The sequence below is a fragment of the Piliocolobus tephrosceles genome, chromosome 3 (assembly GCF_002776525.5).
Source record: "Piliocolobus tephrosceles isolate RC106 chromosome 3, ASM277652v3, whole genome shotgun sequence".
Taxonomy (NCBI): domain Eukaryota; kingdom Metazoa; phylum Chordata; class Mammalia; order Primates; family Cercopithecidae; genus Piliocolobus; species Piliocolobus tephrosceles.
Window position 1 is genome coordinate 74,748,698 of NC_045436.1, and position 25,304 is coordinate 74,774,001.

At 36.6% G+C, this 25,304-nt stretch overlaps 1 protein-coding gene across 4 annotated transcripts in view; it reads left to right on the forward strand.

The window, feature by feature from the left end:
• The window catches only part of BMPR1B (bone morphogenetic protein receptor type 1B), a 241,724-nt gene that overhangs the window by 12,360 nt on the left and 204,060 nt on the right, over positions 1-25,304 (forward strand). For 2 of the 4 annotated variants that reach the window (XM_023193324.1, XM_023193322.1), the window contains exon 2: positions 4,843-4,988. The exons of the other annotated variants lie outside the window; for them this stretch is intronic. The gene's annotated coding sequence lies outside the window, so the exon portion shown is untranslated. The remainder of the gene's footprint in view (positions 1-4,842; positions 4,989-25,304) is intronic. 4 annotated transcript variants of the gene reach the window in all.

The window sequence follows — 25,304 nt, forward strand, 5'->3', positions numbered from 1 at the left end:
GAAGAGTGGTCATTTTTCTATTAATCTGTAATTCTGAGGCAATACACAGAACTATAGGGAAGCTAAGAATTAATGATGTCAAAGATAAGTAGTCTGTTTTTATATAAATCAATGAATTTTACTGTTGTGTTTCTTAATCACATACTGGCTTCCAAACCTTAGCCAGTCATATCTTAAGTGTTATCAGAAGTTAAAATTTGTGACTTTCGCAAACTCACTATTTGTGAGTTTCACAGATCAGCCCAAGTATTTCACCCAGTATTAGCAAAACAGCCAAGAGCACATGCCTTAAAAATTCTAAGTCCATATCAAATTCACATGTGAAAAAAGCACTGAAGTGCTTTGAAACTTGGACATGGTACTGGAGAGATTTTAAGGGAAATTTGGGTATTTATAAAGACTTTAACCAACTATTGAAAAAATAAGGCAAACAACCAAGTAAATTTTTAAAGCTGAATTAGTTGTGATGATTGGTGGGGTGTTAGTGGAAAATAATTTTATTGATTTGTGCCAGATGGTGATAGGCAGCAATCAGGGCTTTATAAGAATTCAGTGAATGGCTGTAATGCCCTCACTTTGGGAGGCCGAGACGGGCGGATCACGAGATAAGGATATCGAGACCATCCTGGCTAACATGGTGAAACCTGTCTCTACTAAAAATACAAAAAAAAAAAAAAAAAAAAAAATTAGCTGGGAGTGGTGGCAGGCGCCTGTAGTCCCAGCTGCTAGGGAGGCTGAGGCAAGAGAATGGCGTGAACCCCGGAGGCGGAGCTTGCAGTGAGCCAAGTCGCACCACTGCACTCCAGCCTGGGCGACAGAGAGAGACTCCGTCTCAAAAAAAAAAAAAAAAAAGTTCAGTGAATGGTAGTTTTCAGCAATCCAATTTCATGCAGCAAAGATTACCTGCAAGGCACACATTTCTCCTTCCTTCCTTCCCTCCTCCCTTCCTCTGTCCTCTTTCTTCCCCTTCCCTTCCCTTTCTTCCTTTCCTTCCCCTCCCTCTTACTCTCCCTCCCACCCTCCCTCCGCATCCCTCCCCTCTCCCTCCCCTCCTTTGCTTCCCCTCCCTCCCTCCTTTTCTTCTTTTCTTTGAAGATGACAGCTCTAATATGTGTGACTCAGTGGTGAATGACCACAAAAGAATATTTATGAAAAACAGGTATGCTCTTTCACTTTGCACTGCAGGACATTTGGTGCTTTCCCTTCTAAATAGATGTTTTACAGGTTTTGCACATTTTGTGTCATACTCTTCTTGGTCTTATCCATAAAGACCAATTACATGATTATATTTCGGCCTTAGATGGCTCTAATTTTTCTGTTGTGCTTGATAGCCTGACTTTTGCAGTGTTTTCCTACATTCTGAATTATTATTTAAATTCAAAATGTTTAGATTTTACAATTTTTATTTAAGGCCAAGCACAATATTAGCTTAGAGGAGTTTGCCCTGGAGTTCAGATGTATCTGTCATTTTGAATGGGTACTCTGGGGACCTTTCTTATTTTGTTTCTCTCACAAACACCTTGTTAAATGTGGTGATCATGTCCAAAGTCAGCAGTGCATGCTGAGTTTCTTGAGTTATTTGGCTATACATTAGGTTGCATTTTTTAAAACTGTCACTATTTTCTTGAATCTTATAGTGTTATAATTTATAGGGGTGTGTGTTTTTTTGTGTAAATGGCTGCCTTTGCTTTTTGTGGTTTAAAAAATAGTTAAAAATAATACCTTCAATGGTATTCATAGGTGAAAATCTAGCAGATAATATTTAGGAAACACATGACCTCAAATTAACTTATGTGTTTGCCTTTACAAAAACGTGTAATTTAAACCATCTCATTTTATTTTGAAACTTATGAAATGCATATTTTTTCTTTGGTAGAATCAAAAGAGTTATTTTTAAAAAGATACTTCCTTTCTCAAAATTGACCTAATATTTACTTTCTTTGTTTGAAAGTTATTTGTATATAATCCATTTACCCATAATTCTTAAGTTTTGCTACCAGTAACTGATGAATTCAGATGATCTGGACACAACTAGTGCGAGTTGCAGGCTTGGTGCACAAGAAAGGGACAATAAAAGCTCTAGTGGACAGACTGGTTTGTTCATTCCTTATGAGTCACTGATGAATTGATTTGACTTCAAACTCGTGCTAACATATTAACATTTTCAATTAAATTCAGCAAATAATGACAGTGTTACTATGATCAGATCATTAGGCTCCTCTAGATGAGAAGTAATTGTAGTGCATTTCCTGCCCTCATGGAGCCAGTGGTTTGCTAGTGGCATATAAGGCAAAAGCAAAAGTAAACAATATTCAAGATATAACCTAGAAACTATACAAGGCACAGGTGTTCTGTGAGGGCTCGTAAAAGGGCAGGGTCAGAGATGAATGGGGAAAGTAAAATCATGAAGAAATTATGTTTGAGTTTATGAAGAGACAGATGTTTGAGATTATTTTTGAAAGATCAAGTAGTCTTTTGGTGAGAGAAGATGGGAGTAAAGGACATTCAGTGGGAAGAAATAGCCTAGTGATGTTAGGGAGGTCAGAAACTGGGAAATAGTAGAGAAATGCAGTTCCAGAATAGCAAGCTTGAAATAGTTGTGCATGAAAGAAACTGCCATGTTATGGATCTTAAATCCCAGGCCAAGGAGTATTCACTTAATTTGCCAGGCAGGGGAAAACCATTCAAGGCTGAAAAGCAGTAACTTGGAACTGGACTTTATGGAGAGCAGTTGGGACTTTGCTGAGGAAAAACTGGAATGCATTCAGAAAATTGCACAGATAGAGATAGTAAAGGGCCTAATTGCATTGTGGCAGAGGTAATGTAAAGAAAGAGACCAATGCCTGGCACATTGAGTATGTGGAGTCTGTTGTGTTTGGCAGCTAATTGGATATGGAGGATGATAACTCCAAAGTTTTGAGGCTGAGTATCTCTGGAATGTTGGTTATTTTTGTTAACAGAAACTGGGCAGTCAGAAGAGGAGCTGTTTGTGGAGAGTAAATGTAGGAATTTGGTAAAAATGCTTTTTTCCATATCGCTCTAGTAGGTGAAAGTCTCATCAAATGATTAAATATGTGTATGTGGTTTTTTAAATTTTATTTTCTATTTTATTGTATTTTATTTTTTTAGAAAGAGAAATAAAGCTATATTGTCCAGGCTGGAGTGCAGTGGTATGATCATAGCTCATTGTAACCTCAAACTCCTGGACTCAAGAGATCCTCCTGCCTCCACCTCCCAAGTAGCTAGGACTACAAGCAGGCACCACTGTTTATTTTTAAAAATGTTTATAACTGCAAATCTTTCTAATGGGTATGTGTAGTTCTTTTATAAATTTTCTCGAGATAAGGTGTAAGCAGAAACCTATATTATTGTGCATGAAGGCAGATCAGTTACATTTTAATCTTGATAAACTAAAATAATTTTAAGAGTTGAAATCTCATTCTAATTTCTGATTGATTCTTTTGAGACAGCATTGGGCAGGTCCCCCTCCTGTGTTGTCATGCAAATTAAGTGGAAGACTGAGCGTGTTTTTTTTTTTTTTTTTTTTTTTTTTTGCAAGTCCCTTAGTAATATAAGAAAAAATATTATTGTTGGCTAGTTGCTAATGTGAATAAACAGATGGCTGGCACTATAGCCTTTTTGCCTGAGATATTAAAACATGTAAAGATATAAAACAGGCCCCTTATTTTTGCTCATTGGTCTTTAGTTCATATCAGATATTTTACCTGTTTACATCTTTTATGTGGTTGAATAATAACCAACTGAGCAATTAATTGGGGTAACATTACTAAGTCATTTTTGTCATACAGAATCTATGGCAAAATCTGTTTTGATGTTATATTTGTATTTTATGAGTTTTAAGGATAAATTAATTTTACTATTCTCATAAAACTCATTTATTTTTACTTTTATGCCCCCAGACCATAAGATTCATTTAAAAGAACAAATAAAATGATTTGTGACACAACTCTATGAATAGTTTTCATGATACATGCACTGGAAACCAACCAAAGCCAATGCCTCCCAACAATTCCAGCTTCCTTAGATCGTGGAGCATGAAACTTGGCTACAATGATGGCTTAAGAGATTCCTAAATGCTTTAATCCAGTAAGTGTCCCACAGCACTTCTCTTAATTTCCACTGAGATTTTGGTTACAGTCAAAGCCATCATTAAACATTTGTTTGGTATTGCCGTGGGAAATAGTGGCATGTCTTAAAAACTTGGGCAGAGTGACGTGCAGTGGAGAAAATAAACTAGAATCACTTTGAGCATTTAATATGTGCTGTAAGCTATGCTAGAACCACTCTTTGTATGTTCTCACTTCATATTTGCTCATCCATAACTTTTGTATCACTTCTGTTATCATCTCTCTGCCAAGACTTTTTGCAAATGTCATGAATTACTTCTTTGCAAAATCTAAGGGCCTTCTTTAAGTCCTTTTGCTGTATCTCAGGATCATTTAACACTCAGGAGTTCCCTTCTCAAAACTCTGTTTTCTGGACTCTCCTCACCCACTTCTGACCACTTGCGCTGCTGCTGCTTTGGTTCCTTTGCAAGTTTCTCTATTTCCTCTGCCTCCCTTCTTGGTGCTGTCAGATCAGTTTGAAGCTTTCTTCTCTCAGCCCTATTCTGGCTCATTCTGCCTGCTTTTCATGACTTCATTTAACAGCACTGTAGCTGATGCCTCTCATATCTTACATCCCAGCACAGGTCTCTCTCTTATGCACCAGATCCTCACGTCCTATGATTTCTGCACGTCTCCACTTGGAATGATAAACAAGAACTTCAAGCTTGACACGTCCCATGTCCCAAGCTAACCTCGTCTTCCCTTCCACCACCAGATTTGCTTCTCCTCCTGTGAACTGCATCTCTGTACCCCTTGTGGCCAAAAGCAGAAACCTAGGAATTGTCCCTGATTCCTTGACTTCTCCGTATCTTCAACTCAGTTTTTAAGGCTTGCTTGTTCCGTCTCCTTAATCCTTCTCAGGTATGTCCACCATTCTCTATTTTAAACTAAGACTGTTTAGGATTACATCGTTTTTCACCGGAATCACCTTAACTATCTCTTAACTGGTTTCCTTGCAGCCAGTTTTGCACCTTCTAGTCTGTTTTATATACACTCTGTTTTATATACAAAGTGACTTTTCCAAAATTCCTAAATGGTTTCTCAGAATAAAGTGAAGAATCTTCGGTATAACATATGAGACCCTTGAATATATGGCACTGCTTGAATCTTCTGGTTGCATATGTCACCACACATTCCATGATTAGCTCCCAGTGGTCTTTAGAACCTAGCTGAAGCTTCCACTGTGGTTCAGATTGGCTGTTCCCTGGTATTTCAGGTGAGCTCTCTGTCACTTCTTTGTGCCCCTGTGACACAGTGTTGGACTCTAAGACATTGTATTGCAATCATTTGCTTTCTTATGCACTACACTTTTAGAATTTATGTGTAGGAGCTGTGACTTTTTTTCTATGTATGCTTATTACTGACAAGGATTTAGTATAGGGCTAGTAGGTATACAATAGGAATGTTGAATGGTTTAATGAATAACCAAACTAGGATGAATAAAACCTACTTCCTACTTTAAAGGAACCCACTGCCTAGTGAGAGGTTTACAAGCACCAATACTTTTAAAAAGACATCAACAGACAATTACGATATAGTGTGGAATGAGCTATTAAAACTCATGTTTTCAAGTAGGAAATAATTAAATTTTATCTCAAGTGACTATCTCTTGAAGATATATCATAGAAATATGCAAAAATTTTCAAGGCATCCAACCATGTTTCTTTGAAATCAGGCCTTATTGTGACACTAAAAATATCCAGAGCACGTTACAAAACATTTTTATTGACTATTTAAAACTTTACCCCATCTTTTGTTTTGTCAGTTTTATGAGGACTAAGAAAAAAAAATTAGGCAGGATGTATTAAATTTCTGGACATCTCTTTGGCTGGCTAAGTGGCATGAGGACCATTGCTTCTTTTTCTTTTCCTTCCTGAAACTACTATAACAGTTTTTACTATTGAATAGGATTTAGCATGATTCTGGCCTCTGACTTTATGCTTGGTAGCTAATTCACTTACAGCTAGCTATAAAAAAAATAAAGTTTTCTCCTCTTCTATTGAAAACAATTTAGGAGGACAAATGCATATTTAAAAACTTGGGCCTGTTACTTTTATGAACCCCTAGGATTTTTAAATCCCATTGTGACATAATTTTACTCATAATAATAGAGCAAAATATTGTCCAAAATTTGAATGACTTCTTTAGACTTTTAAAGTTACAACTGTTACACATGTCGTGGACTTTTATATTGCTGGAAGTAGTCAACATTGTGAATATTAACTCTGTGATTGAAAGGACAGGATCTTTTTAAGTGGTTTCCAAGTCATATTCTGCAGGGCCCTAGAATTTCAAGGGTCATAGGGAGCTTTCGGGGAAGCTGAGGAGTAGGTGGGCAGGCTATCAGTGAAGCTCTGCAGCCTTTCCTTGTGGCTTCTACTCTTCAATTATATCAGCTGCTTTTATCTGTATGCCTACTGGAGTGTGTTTTGTTGTGTTTTTCTTTTCCTTTTTTAGGATATCATTTTTAGGGTGAAAATACTTTGAAAAAATTAAGAAAACCTATGAAAATAGGAAGTGTTCAGATTTCGTTCCCTGTCTTCACGTGTCACCTACAGTGACATCCTAAAAGACAGCAAGGGAGGGCTGCATGCTTAAAAATGCTGGGCAAGCAGAGTAATCCTGTCTCATCTGTTTTCCATCGGAGACGTTCAGTCACCATGTGGCGTTTCCATTGTCTGGTCAATAGAACCTGTGAACCAGGGCCTGACTAGGGTTGGTGGGGGAGTGTGAGGTGGAAATTTGGGGGATGGCTAGAAGCAGAAGTTTAATTATTCTTAAGAGCAAGGAAAAAGGTTGATGATCTTTCCAGTGTCATGGTGTTCACATCACAATAATACGGACTTTCATGCCAGGAAGCCAAAAAGTCAGGTCAGAATTTTATAGATTTTGGCCAAAGGCTGTTCCAAATAAAAACTAAATGTTTAAAGGTGCTGACCATTGCCCTAACTTCTTCTTCCATTCTTTTGGTTCCTTACTTTTCTCCCCTGCCCCAAATAGGGTTCTCCCAAGTGCAAAATTCAAGTGACTGCCATAGTAACCACACAAATAGACCACAGAGGAGTTCCATTTACTTTAATATCATGACAGTTGAAGAAAAACTACATGGGGATACCTTTGGGTGACATAGATGATGATATAAAAAAGTATCTGTAAGTGATAGGCTGGAATGGACTTTGCCCATAAAATAATTTGGATCTTAAGAAACAGATATAACTATTCTTAGTTTATGGAGTAACTGCATCTTTTGAAACACTTTAAAAAAGTTGGCAATGTTGATTCAAAATGCTATTTTAAAAAACTTGCAAAATGATATTTTTTTGGAGAAACTATAACTGTCAATTTGAAGGATGAGATTCTCTTCAGCAGAGCTTGTAAAAATATCCATTGCCATATGTGAAACAGGTTTAGGGCAGTTTGTCATAAATAAATGAGTTTGTCAAATACATACACACACACACACTCCTTTTTTCGCCTTAGAGGATGAATTCCAGAGCCATTAAAAAAATGGGCATTTTACAACACATCACACAGATAAATAGGCATTACATTAATATACATAATAATAAGAAACAGTAATTTAATAACAGGGATTAATTATGCCTGGAGGAAAGATAGGGTTGGAGGGTATCAGGATTTGCTGGACTTGGCTAGGTCTGAGGGTTATATCAAGTGTTTGATGAGAATATCACTCAGAAAGGTCTGATTCATCCTGTATTCTGTCAGGATCATCATCTTTGTTAATGACTTATTTGACTCAAACTGCTATAGTAGCTACAATGGCTTCATTTCTGATTATAAAAGTAGTATGTGTTTATAGTAAGAATCATGTTTCTTTCAACTACCCAAAGATAACCTCTGTCAGCATCTGGTATCTTTCTTTTTCTTTATATGAGTGTGCATATTATATATAAAAGATGTATGTGTAATGCTTTTTATGTAATATGCATATGTATTAAAATTAAATTAAGCTATTCATAAAGTTGTAAACTGCATTTTTATTTCATTCATTTAGCAATTCTTCATTGTTAGTCTGCCATAATCTTGGGATTTTATGTGCTTTTAACTGTTCCTTGAAAACATGGCACTTAATGACTTCTTATTATTCCATTATATCATAGTTTATTTAACTTTTTTCTTATTGTTGTACATTTTCATTGTTTCAGTTTTCACTATTATACATAATATTAAATAATTATCTTTTGACCTCCTTAATACTTTCGTATCTCAGTATTTCTGATTATTTCCTGAAGAAAAATTCTAAGAAGTGTAGTTATGTTTGCATAATCCTCAATTGAATGGCATTGATTTTGGGGGAAATGAGACAAACTCAAGCTTTTATAGAGCCCAGACAATAGGATAGTCTGGAGAAACTGTAAGACATATCTACTGCAATTGCTTTTCAGTGATCCAGCATGCTGGATGGATTCTAAATGGCCTAGTGTTTAGCATCACTTTAGTAAAGGTGTATCAGGGTTCATTGACCAATATGTAACAGAGATTTGTTATGACAGACTGTCATTGTAAACCGAGTTATTCTTTATCCTGTTATTCGTTTCTCATTACTGTTCTCAGAGATATCTGAGGCAATCTCAACACCCAATTATTATGTGTAAAACAGCTGTTAGAGCCTAATCCCTTACACACTTCTGGGTCAGCGGTGCTGTAAAATCATTTCACTGTACCATGACCCCACTGAACAAAAAAAAATGAAAAGTTTAAGAGAAAAGTAAATTCCTACACAGTGCATAGGTATTCTGTTGTGTTGTATGACAGTCAACAAACTTGGCACTGTTGTATTTCGAACTATGTATGGTATGTGGTGTTTTAGATACACCCTGCAGTAGCTGATGGCTCAAGGTGAATAATAACTGATAGTCTCTTTCTCTTTCTCTATGTGTATGTGCATGAGTGCACATGTGTTTGTTTTTGGAAATATGTGATTTGGTTCATTTCAGTCATTTGTAGCATCTACGCGTATTTAGTCAAGTGTTCAATCTTCCCATGAAATACTTCAGAGATTGGTCATATGAAATCATGGGCTTCTTTTTAGTGCTAAGTCATAGCAAATTATCATCTTTTTAAGGTTGATTTTGTAGAGTGTTAAATGCATTTAAATTTCCCTTAGATATGAAACCATTTATTTTTCTCCTAATCACTTGAAATAGCAAGAACTAATCAACTGGAGTTTTTCTCCTTTTTATGTATACGCCAGTCTACCACTGACTCACGTGCATGTTTCTGCCTTTAGGTCAGTGGGAACTTTTCCCAGCCATGGTTTTTTTTTTTTTCCCCCCTTCATTCCTAATTTCTCTCAGGAACAAATGGCAGCATAGTTAAGCATTAGAAACTTGTTGCTGAAGGTGCTAACCTAAACATCAGTGCCAGGATACGACTGAGACTTAATAGACTAATTAATTTGTCTACTGCACCCCTGACCTGGGAATTACGTACAATGGGCTATACTTATGGAACTGAGAGTCTGGGATCCAAAGTAGAGAAAATGCAACTTTTGTGTGCTTTCTGTATCAACATGCAATTAATAGTTTTTTCCCCCTGCAAAAGGGTTTTAAAAGTGGAACTTTATTCCATCATGTTTTTGGAAGCATGATACTTTAAGATTCTGTATGCCTTCTTGTTTTTTTGTTTTAATTTTCTTTTTTCATATTTTATAGTAATACCAAATAAAACTTTCACATTATTTAATCCAAACATGAATATGCTGCTCACCTCCAGGGGATCCCAATTATTATGGAATACAACAGTTTCTGTTTTATAATTTTAATATAATAGTGTGTAGTGTGTTTTGATAACAACTACAGTAAGTCATAAAAAAAATATGAACTTGAAACTTGAATGACATTTTGAAACTGTTTGCATTATGAATTCCTAACTATGGTGTTCATACTTCTTTCAGCAAGTAAATTAATTTTGTTTCTTCTTCTATTCCTTTTCTTATATCTCTATTTTAAAGACAGCTTAAATATGCTTCAAGAGCAGTTTGCATTTGACTTCCACTGAATTTATGGCACTAGATAGAAACTAAATTGAGTAAATCTTTTCCTATTAGCCTGTCAATTAATGGAATATATATGTCTCTGGATCTTGTGAACTCATGGAGGTACCAAATCAACCCCTATTACGATTTTATTTAAAACAAAGTTTTAATATTTTGGTAGTTTGTGAACTTGGAAGCACTCATTAGACCACCAAATGTGTGTTGTGCACATGCCAGGCACCCTTCTAGGCACTGTTGATAAAGTGGTGAACAAGATGGACCTTTTCCAGCCCTGATACAGCTTGTATTTCAGTAGTGGAGGTCACACTCAAAGTAAACACACAGAGTAATAAAAAAAAAAAAAAATCAAGACAAGGCCGAGCGCAGTGGCTCACGCCTGTAATCCCCAGCACTTTGGGAGGCTGAGGTGGGCAGATCTCGAGGTCAGGAGATTGAGACCGCCTTGGCTAACACGGTGAAAGCCTGTCTCTACTTAAAATACAAAGAATTAGCCCGGTGTGGTGGCAGGCGCCTGTAGTCCCAGCTACTGGGGAGGCTGTGGCAGGGGAATGGCGTGAACCTGGGAGGCAGAGCTTGCAGTGAGCTGAGATCATGCCACTGCACTCCAGCCTGGATGACAGAGTGGGACCCTGTCTCGAAATAAATAAATAAATAAATAAATAAATAAATAAATAAATATTCAATCAATCAAGACAAGGCTGATGGTTCTACAAAAAAATGAAACAGAGTAAAAGGATAGAGAGTGACTGGTGTGTGTGTGAGGTGGTGTATTAGCAGAAATATTTAGGGCATGGCTTTCAGAGAGGTAATCTTAGAGCTGGGAACTAAGTGGTGATCTGGTAGCTTTTGGGTGGATGCTGATTTCATTCAGTTATTGCCAGCCACTTTACCTGAAAGAATATGCAAGATTCATATTCTTCTCAGTATAGGCAGAATGCCGGGGGCATCACAGATGCTCAGAAAATGTTAGCAGGGAGAACAAAATAAAATAAATATGGGCATATGATTTCAGGGGAAAATGCCTTATCTTTCTAAAGTTATGTTGCCTCTAATAGAGGAGTGAAAAGTTTAGGTTTTGTGTGCATTTTTTGTTGTTGTTGTTAGACTATAATGTAAGCCTTACATTTTTGCTTGTATTTATTATTATTTTTGTATTTTATAGGTTTCATAATGGTAAAGTCAGTGGGTGTACTTGAAGTGATGTGCCTTGTATAAACCATAAAGTCAGAAAAGAGTGCTTCTATTGGAGCGTTTTATGCTACAAATAGCAGCAGCATGTTTATCTGACCGTGGTATTCCTGCTGTGTAGCTCTAAGTCAAGTTGAATTTGCTATGATAGTACACCTCACAGAAATGAAATCATTAATGTTAAAGGAAAAATCACAAAATGATTTTTTATGCCAAGTTATACTGAGGCAGTTTGCCATATGTCTAACCAAAAATGTAAGAGCAGTAATTTGAATTTCGTGGGACAGACAGGAGCAACTAGAGAAGAGAAGTCAAATGATGTAGTGGCCAAATAGGATGAGTGACTGTAGACTTCACTGCTTTCAAATGAATTTTTTGTACCCATTTTCAAAAGGAAGCCTAATGAACAGGTATGTTTGCAGCAACTTTGCTTTGACAGTTTTTTTTTTTTTTTTTTTTTTGTGGGGGTTGAGGGGAGTAGGCTGCAAGGGAGATGGAATTTATTTATTTTTGAACATGTAGTGTTTGAAATACATTTGAAGATTATTGGATAGATAAAGAGTTTCTGGTGTAGGCTTTAAAATATTCATCTTGATCTGTTTCTTCTTGTTTATGCTTTGAGAACTACAGTTTTACAGATAAAAAAAAATTTAGTTTATTTCCAAACTAAGAATGGATTTGACTTTCAGTAGAGCTTTATGTTAAATGTTGATGTTGCTCAGTCCTTTCCTTGGCTCTCTTCTCTTCTCACTCCATTTGTTTTCATCTGTACTTAGGCTTGAAATTAGCACGGTTCTTTTCTCTGTGTCCCTTAGCACAGATCCTCATCATTTCTCAGACTCTGAAATCGTTTGTTAACATCTGTTCATTTTTTTATAGTTTCTTAACATCTGTTCATTTTTTTCCCTTCCAAACTGTCTGCCATTTCTTCAGCAGAATAGATATCTGAGCCTATCACTCTCTCTGCAGTAACCCCCAGTGCCTCAGGGTCCTCCAGCTTTATTAAGTACTTGGCTGCCATTCTAGCCTTGTTACTTGTCACTGCCCTTTCTATACCTGTACTTACAGCCTATGCATTTTTTATAGTCTCTTATTGTACTGGCCTGCTCATTCATTCATCATTTTGTTTGCACTTGCTGTTCTCTGTTAGTTGAATGCCATTCCTATCTCTTCTCTTGATTGTAAAATTTTTATCCGTCATGATTCTATTTAAATGACCTGTATCTTTTTCTGTGATGTTTTCCTTGGCAGAGTTAGGCACTTCCTCTTAGTCTTCCCATATTAATGCCTTGAATACATCTCCATTTTGATTCTCAGTATACACCTTAAAATGTTTGTTTACATGGCTTTCTCACAGTCATCCACAAACCCTTTATGGACAGACACTGCCTTCTGTTTTTCTCTTAATTCTCATCGCTCAGCACATTAACTGATAGGGATTTAATTGTCATACATTGAATAAATAAACTGACTCCTGCTCTATGTGTCTAGCACCCTGCTATTCATAGTGGAAAAAAAAATTAAAAGAATATGATTTTGTTCCTTATTCTGTTAAGGGTTGAGATTTTTATCTGATGGGCAAGACTTAAATGCATGAAATAATGAGAGACGACTACAACATATAGCAGACTATACAAATGGCTTTTTGTTTTCTAAAGTACACACACACACACACACACACACACACACATACATACATACACACTGTGGGAGAGGGAAGGGTAATTCTTAAGTTTCAGTTATCAGGTAGCAATCACAAACTAGATAAGAGCTTAGCTGGGATATTGAGGGAGTGAGATTGGAAGTGGCACTATGGTCTGAGCCATGGCAAAGTAGTGGCTATGGGATAAATGAGTCCTCATGTGCTTATTTTACCTATCTTATTTTCAGAAAATCCTAGATATTTTATATAGGTTTAGTGTAAAGGCAAATGTTGATTAATTTGTAAAGCCCCAAAAATAAAATCGAGGAAAATAGAACCCTGAATGAAAGTTGAGGTATGCATTGTGCTGATTCTGTCTGGGATGCATGAGACGGAAAGGAAATTTAGGGAACTCATGGCCATGTTGTTCCTCTGGGGTTCTGAGATCTCTAGCTAGTCATTTCCTCTCCACTCTTCGTAGTCCTCTTGTGTGTGTTTTATATATGGTGTCGAGGGTTTTCAACTGTACTAGTGGGAGAAATTAGAAGTGTTTAGGAGGCTCAGGCGGGCAAATAACAAGGTGAGGAGTTTGAGACCAGCCTGGTCAGTATGGTGAAACCCTGTTTCCACTAAAAATACAAAAATTAGCGGGGTATGGTGGTACACACCTGTAATGCCAGCTACTTGGGAGGCTGAGGCGGGAGAATCGCTTGAGCCCAGGAGGCAGAGGTTGCAGTGAGCTGAGATTGCACCACGGCACTCCCACCTGGGAGACAAAGACTCTGTCTAAATAAAAAGCTCTCATACTCCATTTTGGTCCAGAATCACTTAGATGTTTTAAAGTTCCTATCTGGTCCTTGGATTTTGTTGTTGGAGCATGTTGAATTGATAGCTTTTCAGAAGTAGATAAATAGAAGCCTCAAGGTGCTTTGGATTGTCAGACCACAGAAAACTGTAATAATAGCTTACATTTGCTATATACCAAATCCTTTAAATAGCACATTATAGTTTCCACTGTATTTCTTCAACAACCCTATATGGAAGAGAAACTAGGGCAAAAAGAGATTTGGGAACCTTCCTTAAGATCCCAGATTTCAGCCTGGGCAACACTGCCAGGCCCTGTGTCTACAATTTTTTTTTTTTTTAAATTAGCCATGAGTGGGGGCACATGCCTGTAGTCCTAGCTACTTGAAAGACTTAGGCAAGAGGATCACTTCAGCCCAGGAGTTCAAGTTTGCAGTGAGCTGTGATGCAGCCACTGTATGGCAGCCTGGGCAACAGAATGACACCCTGTTTCTTTAAAAAATAAACAAATAAAAGAAAAAAAATCCCAGATACTCTGATTCCATAATCTGAACTCCAACCTCTATGTCCCTTTTGCCATTTGACAAATAAAAATTGTTTTTAGGGCTCTGACATCCTAAATGGGAATCACCAACTTTCAGCAAAGGATGAAGGAACCTGATGATGGAACCAAGTGCTTAAATTGATACATTCCTATGGAGATTCTGTATGTGATTAAAAAGAAGCTACACCTGCAAATTTAAATTTTCCCCACATTTTTTCTTTGCCCTAGAATTAATTTTAAAGCTTCTGTAGTTAAGCAGTAATCCAACACTATGAGTTAAAATCAGGATAAAGTCTTCAGTAACCTTCAATATAAATTTAATAGTTCTTGACAATATGGGGTCTGTGATAATATTAGTTTTTCATGAAAATTTAAAGACTGTACTTGAAAGTAAGCTTGAGGGTCCATTGTATTTGCATATTCCGATATTTTCCTAAAATAATATAGTGTACTAGTTTGTGCTTGATTTTGTCAGGTTTGTAAAATTTATAAACTTTGCTACTTTAAGGTTCAAAGCAAACTGATAACTAACCTGTGATGTATTACTGTAGCTTTCTTAGGTTCTTTTAAATCCTGGATAGAGACAGGCAACTAGAGGTAGCATATTTCCAACAAAATTTAGTAATAGCTAGTAAGAAACCTCATTTGTTCTTTTGCATTTTTTAGGGATAGTGATTACATTTTCCAATTTTTATGATTTGATTATGATTCAGATATTATCTAGGAAAAATGTCCTGTTTTTTGGTTTGACACCTTTTTAAAGCCAAAGCCATTTTAGGACATCTTTGCCAAAAATGAAGGAAGTCAAGATTCATTAAATTATTTGGTGAACTCCACCAGTTATTTTAGTTAGTAACTATGATCAGTGCTTTAACTTGAATTGTTTGTTTGGAATCAGATACTATTACAAAGTAATCTGATACTACTCCCTCCCTCGCCCCCTTCCTTTGTTTTTGTCTAGGAGTTAGGCCAGCAACACTTATGCATTTGGGAAGTATTATTATCTTGTAAAAAATAAACATTTGTGAATTAACAAAACAAGAATTGTCAGAATATAGGTAGAGTTTGGGTGTGTTAATCATTTCTTCATCTGAGTTCTTGTACATGGAGGCATTTTCAGTATGGCTTATGGCAAGCTTGTCCAACCCGCAGCCCACGGGCAGCACGCAGCCCAGGATCGCTTTGAATGCGGCCCAACACAAATTCATAAACCTTCTTAAAACATTATGAGATATTTTTGCAATTTTTCATTTTTTTTTAAGCTCACCACAGCTGTCATTAGTGTTAGTATATTTTATGTGTGGCCCAAGACAATGCATCCACTGTAGCCTAGGGAAGCCAAAAGATTGGATACCCCTGGCTTATGGGATTCTCAATATGCCACAGTCCTTGGGGATTCAAATTTCTGTATCCTTGCTGGAGCTTTAAGTTCTTAAAAAATCTTTTGTGTCTTTATCACAATTGTTGAACATTGCGAACAGATAGTGTTTACTGAGTTGTATAATACATGTAAGCTGTGTTCATTTGAGGCTGTTGGATTGCTAATTAAAACTTAGATTTATCTATTATTCAATTCAGTGTTGTTTTGCCATATCACTAGCTATACAGAAGCGCCATCTCAACAGCACTGGATTTGTTCTTCTCCTTTATACTGATTTGAATATATTACCCTGCTCTATTACTTCTTCCTCCATTGGTCTCCAGAATAGAGCCCTGAAGTTCCTGCTTGCTCTCACAGTCATCTTCAAGGCTTTCATCCTTGAATTACTGGATTTTGGCATAGACTTTTAACTGATTTCTCTGCTTCTGGTTTTCTAACCCCCTGCAGAAAAGTTGTTCTGAATTTTTAGGTTCATGGCACTGGGTACATTATAAAGTTGAAGGGATGTTCTTCTCGGTGTGACATTAGATACTTTATTTGAATATTGGGAATTTTAATGAGGAAGCCATATTTTATTTTTCCTGTTTGGTGAAACAACCTGTGAAATTCAACTAGTTTCTTTCTCCATGTGCCTTCTACAATTTAGTTGTAAAACCTGCCTCCTGGTCCTCCTTTAGGTGATAAAAGAAAATATGAAGGACAGGTGCACAGTGGCTCACGCCTGTAATCCCAGCACTTTGGGAGGCAGAGGTGGGCAGATCACTTGAGGTCAGGAGTTAGAGACGAGCCTGGCCCACATGGCGAAACCCCGTCTGTACTAAAAATACAAAAAAAATTAGCAAGGCATGGTGGTGCGCGCCTGTAATCCCGGCTACCGGCTACTCAGGAGGCTGAGGCTGGAGTCGCTTGAACCCAGGAGGTGGAAGTTGCAGTGAGCCGAGATCGCGCCACTGCACTCCAGCCTGGGCTACAAGAGTGAAAACTCTGTCTAAAAAAAAAAAAAAAGAAAAGAAAATATGAAAAAGTATTGCTTACTTTCTTTGAATGAATAAATAGCAGTTGAAAATGGTAAAGTTAAAATCAGTGTTTTCTTTATAGATTTTTAAAATTTTTATTTGTAAAATAAAGTTAGACATTAAAAAGAGATTAAAATTATGAAGGGTTAGCAGGTGGTGTGGGCAAGTTAAAAGAAAGAAAATGATTATTTGACGGGACTTTTTCACCATCTGTATGATTGTTGAATTGGTAATGATTCGTTTTTTTTCTGGGCATATTTTCAGTGAATTGCTCTGTGTTTTCCAGAAGAATAAAATGGTAATCTAATTCTAATTTGTTGCTTTTTCATCAAAGCCTCTCAGTAAACTTAAAATTATTGATGCTGAGAAGTGTGCAGTGAAAGTTATGTGAAAATTCCCTTGCTTCTGTTGTTTTGCGTCTCAAACATCACTCATCCATCTCCAACAGGTGTTCTACCAGCTGTGCCCAAACATTTGAAATGATTTAGAATGTTTCCACACTTACCTTGTATTGTGGCTATTTACTACAAAAGGAATTATCTGGTTACATAGCTCTTTGGCATAGGCAAAAGACCAGAAGACAAAAGAGTCTAATTTGAGGTTTACCTACATATTGTAAAGTAGGTAGAAGTGGCAGGTCTCAGATTGTTTTACATGTAGCACTGGTACTAAGTGGAATTTTCCTTTAATCATTTATTTTTGGATGTGTAGATTGTGGCAAGAAATAATTTAAATGGAGTCAGAATAATTTTATTTGTGCAGCTGCATGAGGATTCAGTGAAAGACAGTTTGAATTCTTAGAAATTTTAAAGCTATTTGGTCTATTAAAATGGAGGAAAACACCTCTTATGCTTTACCTCCTTAATAAAGAAGTAAACAACCTGTCTTTATATAATGTCTTTTGTATCTTTAAAATTATTTGGTTAGTGATTGTAAATGACTGAGAACACGTATGAATGTATTACACTTTCATAAATGACTGAGAACAAGTATGACTGTATTACACTTTCATAATTGAGAACATGTATGACTGTATTACACTTTCATAAATGACTGAGAACATGTATGACTGTATTACACTTTCATAAATGACTGAGAACATGTATGACTATATTACACTTTTGTCAAGATAATGAAACAAACTTTAGAACCTCTGGAAATTTTATTATTCATGCTACTTAGAAAAACTATTCTTATTATTACGCAATCAAATAAGTCTTAATAGGCAGTAAATTAAATAACACAGTTTCCCATGCGGATAAGGAGGGTTTGCCCTGAGTTATAAATAATCATTGTTGAAATATATCGCTTTCCAATTGTAGCTATATGTAACAGATATCATGTTTAAATGTCATCTTACAGCTGATACCAAATTTAACGATTGCTGTCACTTTGTGACATGCCATTATTGAATTGAATTCTGGCCTCATAGTACAACTCCAAAAACCAGCAGATGTTAAGAAATGTTGCCTTAGAGTTGTAAGCATAGGATAGAATATGTTCATGCAGATAAATATGCTTTTCTTTGTAGCACTGTATATGTTTACATTTTGTGGGCAGAATCAAATGAATTAGGATCTAGGGAACTATCTAACACTTTCTCCACGTATACATTAAACTGTGTTGTAGAGTTGCTATTCATGGCGGAGTTCTTAAGGCACTGCAGTATCTTCAGTCATCAGCCTTCCACAGTTAAATTTTGACCCTTTCCCTTTAACTAGACAATTATACCAATTAGTCCTCTTCATTCTGAGAATATCCCAGTATATGCAGAGTAGTATGGAGGTGAAAAGAGATGGCTCTGGAAATCAGTCGGCCTGGATACAAAGTCTCTCTCTTCCACTCACTACTTATGTGACAGTTGATAATCTACTCAGCATATCGGCTCCTCTGTGTCTTCAGGTCTAAATAAGGATAATAATGGTACCTACTGCATAGGTTTGTTTGAAAGTTAAAGGAATTGATATGTGTGTCATGCTTAGGATAGTGCCCTGTACCAAGCAAGTAAGGCTTAGATATTGTTTTGATTCTTGGTTTTCCCACACCTAGTAACTACAAGTTGAGAAATATTATCGTGGGAAAGTGGAACTTTTTATAGCATTGTTTCTCATGCTTTTCATGTTAAAGAAATGGAAGTGGAATGCTGTAAATAATTTGCCCAAGATTAAACAACTAGTTAATGGCAGATTTGGAACTAGAATGTACGGCTTTTTAATTGTCCTGAATTTGTTCTGTTTTTATCTCAAGAACATTCCAATAATTTTAATAGTTATAAGTTACATAGTTGATTTTGAAATTTCTCTTCTCTAATTTGGAATTAAAGGTAATTAAAATGTTGCATATGTATATATAGGTTGAGAATCCCTTATCTGAAAATTCTAAATCCAAAATGCTCCAAAACCCTAACCTTTTTGAGTACTGACATGATACCACAAGGTGGAAAATTTCACACTTAAGCACTTAACACAAAACTTTCTTTCATGCACAAAATTATTTAAAATCTTGTATAAAATTACCTTCAGACAATATGTATAAGGTATATATGAAACATAAAGGAATTTCATGTTTAGACTTGGGTCCAACCCCAAGATTTCTCATATATATGCAAATTTTCCAAAATCCAAAAAATTGCAAAACCTGAAACACTTCTGGTCTCAAGTATTTGGGATAAGGGATACTCAACCTATAGTAGGAAATATTTACATATTCTTAAGTCATTAAAAAGTTCTCACTTGGAAATTGTTTATATGGTTTATTTTTTAAAAAATACTAAAATTAGGAAACTGGACTCCTCTTCCATATCTGCTTCTGATCCGGGATGAAGCTACTTAACATTACATGCCATAGTTAGTGGTAGCAGATTTTAAATACATAGATGTAAGATCTTAAAATCAGTAATGCATTATTGCTTTGCATTTCCCTGGAGAACATGATTCAATTCATGCTTACTGTGTAAACATATATGTGATAACTAAAGATAAATTAGACAACCATGTGCAGTTTTCCTTCCTGGGAATTATATGTAAGTTTTGCAAAGCTCTGTGGTTCAAATAGGGTGTTAGACAGGGAAAGGATGATGATGTTTGTACTTCTTGGTTAGTTCTAGCGGTAAGTGAAGCTTACTGAAAGCAGAACCATAGAGAGGACCTAATTACTGGCCTTCAGTGATTTTTTTTTTTTTTTTTAAATGAACTTATTGCCTTATTGTAATGCTACCATAATGTTTATGGTGCAACCTGTATACCTGCATTGACTGGAGAGATTGAATGGCCTGACTGTCTGGGACACATAATAGATTCCAGCTTTTTTCCGTGACATCATTATTATAACAGACTTCTTTAAGAATATGAACAGCAGCTGTGCACTTTTGTGAGTTTTTACGTTATAAACCATAACAGCCTGTTCAGCTCTATACAAGTGATGGGGCAGCTTGATTCTTAACAAATGAAGCCAAACTCAGCTGTGAAACTGTTAACAGATCTAGTAATGACATAGGCCCCGTCTATGGAACATTTCATAACACAACAGGGGAAAACAGGGGCAACAGCCATTTAGCACATTGGCTAAGAAGGTTTTCTTTACCTCTTGCCCAGTATAACTTCACAGAATTAATACAGAATTGCAGTTTATGTCAATAGATGTGGCATATCCAAAGTTGAATTGTATTTTGAAACTTTGACTAGATTTCCCAGTTAATAAGTGTTCCCTTTACCATCCTTAAAGTAGAAAAACAAGAATTATTGGTCCTTGAAGGCAAAAAATAAAATTGCTTATTCTTTCCATAGAGTTAATAATCTAATATGATGATGGGAAAAACATCTCTTGGTTCAGTATCCATGGATTATCTAGGTGTCAGATAAGAAATGTATCTACTGCTTTTCTGTTGTTGTTTTTTTAGACAGGGTCTCGCTCTGTTGTCCAGTCTGGAGTGCAGTGGTGTAACAGCTCACTGCAACCTTGAACTCCTGGCTCAAGGGATCTTCCTTCCTGTCTTTTCCCCCATTAGGCGAGACTACACGTGCATGCCACCATGCTCGGCTAATTTTTTGACTTTTTGCAGAGATGAGGTCTCACTGTGTTGCCCAGACTGGTCTCGAACTCCTAGGCTCAAGCAATCCTCCTGCCCTGGCCTTCCAAAGTTCTGGAATTACAAGAATGAGCTACCAAACCTGGCTTGTTATTTTTTTGTGTAATAAGCAAAAATCAAGCATTTAGCAGAGAAATTGATGTAACTATTATGGATCTACCTGCATAGGTTTTTACATACTATATTGACCTCATCATATTTTTTTAAAATTAATACTGTGATGTGCAGTACAAACTATATAGCTTCCACGTGTCTGTTTTCTCTAGTGAATAGCTAAGTAATAACTTTGAAATAATGTCTTTTCAGGGATATTTGAAATTTTGTGAAGTATTCTAAACAGATCAGAATTCCTGAGATGAGAAAATTTTCAGATCAATATCTTTTATAATTCCCTATTTAACTATAAATCTAAACTCTTAGAATAACAATAATCTTACAAATATTCATGTACTATCCTTGTCAAAAGTAGTGAGTACTGCCATGAAATATTAGTGAGTATATTTGCATTATCTCTTGTGAATCTTTTGGCAGTTAACTCTAGTTTTTCAGATCTTTACTTTTGTTGAATGGCGATTAGTTGCTTCTTGTTTGGTAACATTCAAGAATATAAAGTATTCGTTTTTCTTTCTTAATTTCTCATTAAATAAGGAAAATTATTTGTAGCTTTACAAAAATATCAAATCTTGTTTGTTAAGGAATAGTATCTCTAAGCTTCTACCAATTTTATCAGTTTTTATGTATCACTTGAAGTAAGGATTTTGTGGGTGAGACATCTAATACATATAGTGAAAAACTACTCTGGGGAAGGTCTTATAATACAGCTTCTTATGGAAGGCACTGGATCAAATCTGAAATGTTACATATAATTGATTTTTCTGTGGCAAGAATTAAACCTTAATACCTGTTTGCCAAGAATAACCTAAAATTATGATTTCACTTTTAGAATTTTTAGCCTTAATCACTAAATTAGTTCATCCAGTCAAGAAAAAATAAGCCAGCATTAGGTAAATATTCTATTCCCTTTCAGATGCTGTATTTGGAGGTAAAACTTGTAGTTTATGCCATGATATTCAAAAGGGCAAATTCGGTAGGGCGCAGTGGCTCACACCTGTAATCCCAGCACTTTCAGAGGCTGAGGTGGTTGGATCACCTGAGCGCAAGAGTTTGAGACTAGCCTGGGCAACATTGCAAAACCTCATCTCTACCAAAAATACAAAAATGTAGCTGGATTTGGTGGCGAGCACCCATGGTCCCTGCTACCCGGGAGACTGAAGTGGGGAAATCGCCTGAACCTGGGAGGTAGAGGTTGCAGTGAGCCAAGATCACTCTGCTGCACTCCAACCTGGGTGACAGAGTGAGACCCCGTCTCAAAACATACAAACAAAAAACCCCCCAAAACAAAAAAAACAAAAGGGTAAATATAGGGGAATGACCTAATTTTATTAAAAAAGATGTGAAGTTATGAGCTGTGTGCTTTTGTGATTCACTTTAGATTATTGCCACTCAAAAATGAGAGAATCGATGGATGAATACTAACTCCAGAAGGAAATTCCAAGCACAACCATTCGTGAACTCCTTTAACAAGTGAAATTTTAGTCAAGAAAATTTTAGATATAACTATTAGATTGGCTTACCACCCTTTACATGTGCTTATCTTGTGGAGAAGGTGGTTTTAAGAACCTGGATAAAGCGAAAGACTGGATAGTGTGAGTATGTTTGGGAATATTGGCAAGGAGTAGCCCATCTTAAAAAAATAGTCAGAATTTTTTCCAGATGCCCACTCCTTTGAGCTAATTGGTGACTGTTGTTCATTTATGTTAATTTATGTTTCCTTTAGATAGTAAGATCCTTGAGAGCTGGAGTACTTCTTTGCTTGTATACCCGTGTGATTGGAGCAGAGCAGATGTTTAATACAAATGTGTTTGTTAATTGAAGTAAAGCATTTACTAGGCAGCCAGGATTTTGGAGTCATGTCACCTACCTTTGTGTAACAGTCCCTGCTGGGCATGCGAGGTAAGATTTACTTAGGTATTGTCTGGTCTGTCTTATCTCCTGTAGCACCAGTCCTCCTTACAATTTTACTCCATTCCTGAAAGGGATGTCTCTCCTGAAAGGAGGCCTCCTCCAACCTGCACCACCTCTGGCTGTTCATGGTCTTAGTCCCAAACCACATTTACCTAGCAAACTTCACTTTTTTCTTCCATTACTCACAGATTCAGACCGTATTACGACTACTGCTGCTAGTACCATGCTAAACTACTACTGCTAGCTACAATTCACTGACTGCTATTATGTGTTAAGTTCTTTATATATGCTAGCTCATTTAATTCTCAAGATCCTGTGATGTGCTTTACATGTGGGAACAAGTTACATTCCAGTGACACTCACCAGACAGGGTGGAGACAAGATGTTCACTCAGGATTTTCTGACTCCAAGCCTCTGTCCTTAGCTTCTTCCTGGTCATAGCTTAATTCACCATCATGCCAGGTACTTGCCTTTCTCTAACTTTAGTTGTGTGCTTACAGTTCAAACTTTTCTAAAGAGCTTTTGTCTATACCAGGTGGTAAATTCTATAGTAATGCAGCAGAATCACTTTGAGAAGCCCCAGATCAAACATAATTCAGAAGCATGAAGAGATACCTGAAATGAGGAATGTAGAAGAAAGGCCCGAACAGTACCAGAGAGAGCAAGGAGGCATTCATAGTTCTTTGAGTCTGTGACCAGAAATTCTCAGGTTTCCAAGCCAAATATATCAAAGTCAAGCATAAAACCAGTATTTTTACCAGAAAACAAATGAGTAAATAATGATTTTGAGGTATCTAATCCACCTCATTTGGATAAAAGCTAAAAACAAGGTAAAAGGAAAAACAAGGAGTATAAAGGATTCGGCATTGTAGTTCCTGTTTTTGAGGAGGTCAGGTCCTTTTTTTATAGAAGGACCTGCAGTTTCTCTTATTGAACTGTACAACCTTGGGCAACTTTGATAATCGTCTGGGCTGAAATTCCCTCATTTATAAATCAGAGGTTTGAATTCCGGAATCTGGGCTACACAACAGAATTTCCTGGGTTATTTCTCTTTTTCTTTCATTTTAAACTATAGGTATGTAAGTTTCAGCCTAGATTGCTGAATCACAATCTCTGCCTGGCTTTGCATATAGATAGAGAGATGAGTCTGGGGTCGAGAGTTTGTGAGGCATACCTTGCCAGGGAGCGTGGGTGTTGCTTGCAAGCTAGTAGGGAGGCAGTGAACGTTTTAAACAATTTATTAGTATTCTTTTGTCTGCAAATGAAAAGTCATTCTTTCATTTCTTTAAATTATACTTTAAGTTCTGGGATACCTGTGCAGAACGTGCAGGTTTGTTACATAGACAGACATGTGCCATGGTGGTTTGCTGCACCCATCAACCCATCGTCTACGTTAGGTATTTCTCCTAATGCTATCCCTCCCCTTGCGCTCCACCCCCCAACAGGCCCTGGTGTGTGAGGCTGCCCTCCTTGTGCCCATGTATTCTCATTGTTCAATTCCCATTTATGAGTGAGAACGTGGTGTTTGGTTTTCTGTTACTGTGTTAGTTTGCTGAGAATGATGGTTTCTAGCTTCATCGATGTCCCTGCCAAGGACATTAACTCATTCTTTTTTATGGCTGCATAGTATTTCATGTGTATATGTGCCACATTTTCTTTATTCAGTCTATCATTGATGGGCATTTGGGTTAGTTCCAAGTCTTTGCTATTGTGAACAGTGCCGCGATAAACATATGTGTGCATGTGTCTTTAAAGTAGAATGATTTATAATCCTTTGGGTATATACTCAGTAATGGGATTGCTGGGTCAAATGGTATTTCTAGTTTTAGATCCTTGAGGAATTGCCACATTGTCTTCCATAATGGTTGAACTAATTTATACTCCCACCAACAGTGTAAAAGCATTCCTATTTCTCCATGTCCTCTCCAGCATCTGTTGTTTCCTGACTTTTTAATGATCTCCATTCCAACTGGCATGAGATGATATCTCATTGTGGTTTTGATTTGCATTTCTCTAATGACCAGTGATGATGAGCTTTTTTTTCATATGTTTGTTGGTCACATAAATGTCTTCTTTTGAAAAGTGTCTGTTCATATCCTTTGCCCACTTTTTGATGGTTTTTTTTTTTTTTTCTTGGAAATTTGGTTAAGTTCCTTGTAGATTCTGGATATTAGCCCTTTGTCAGATGGATAGATTGCAAAATTTTTCTCCCATTTTGTAGGTTGTCTGTTCACTCTGATGATAGTTTCTTTCACTGTGCAGAAGCTCTTTAGTTTAATTAGGTCCTGTTTGTCAATTCTGGCTTTTTTGTAGTTGTTTTTGGTGTTTTAGTCATGAAGTTTTTGCCCACGCCTATGTCCTGAATGGTATAGCCTAGGTTTTCTTCTAGGGTTTTTATGGTTTTAGGTCTTACGTTTAAATCTTTAATCTATCTTGAGTTAATTTTTGTATAAAGTGTAAGGAAGGAGTCC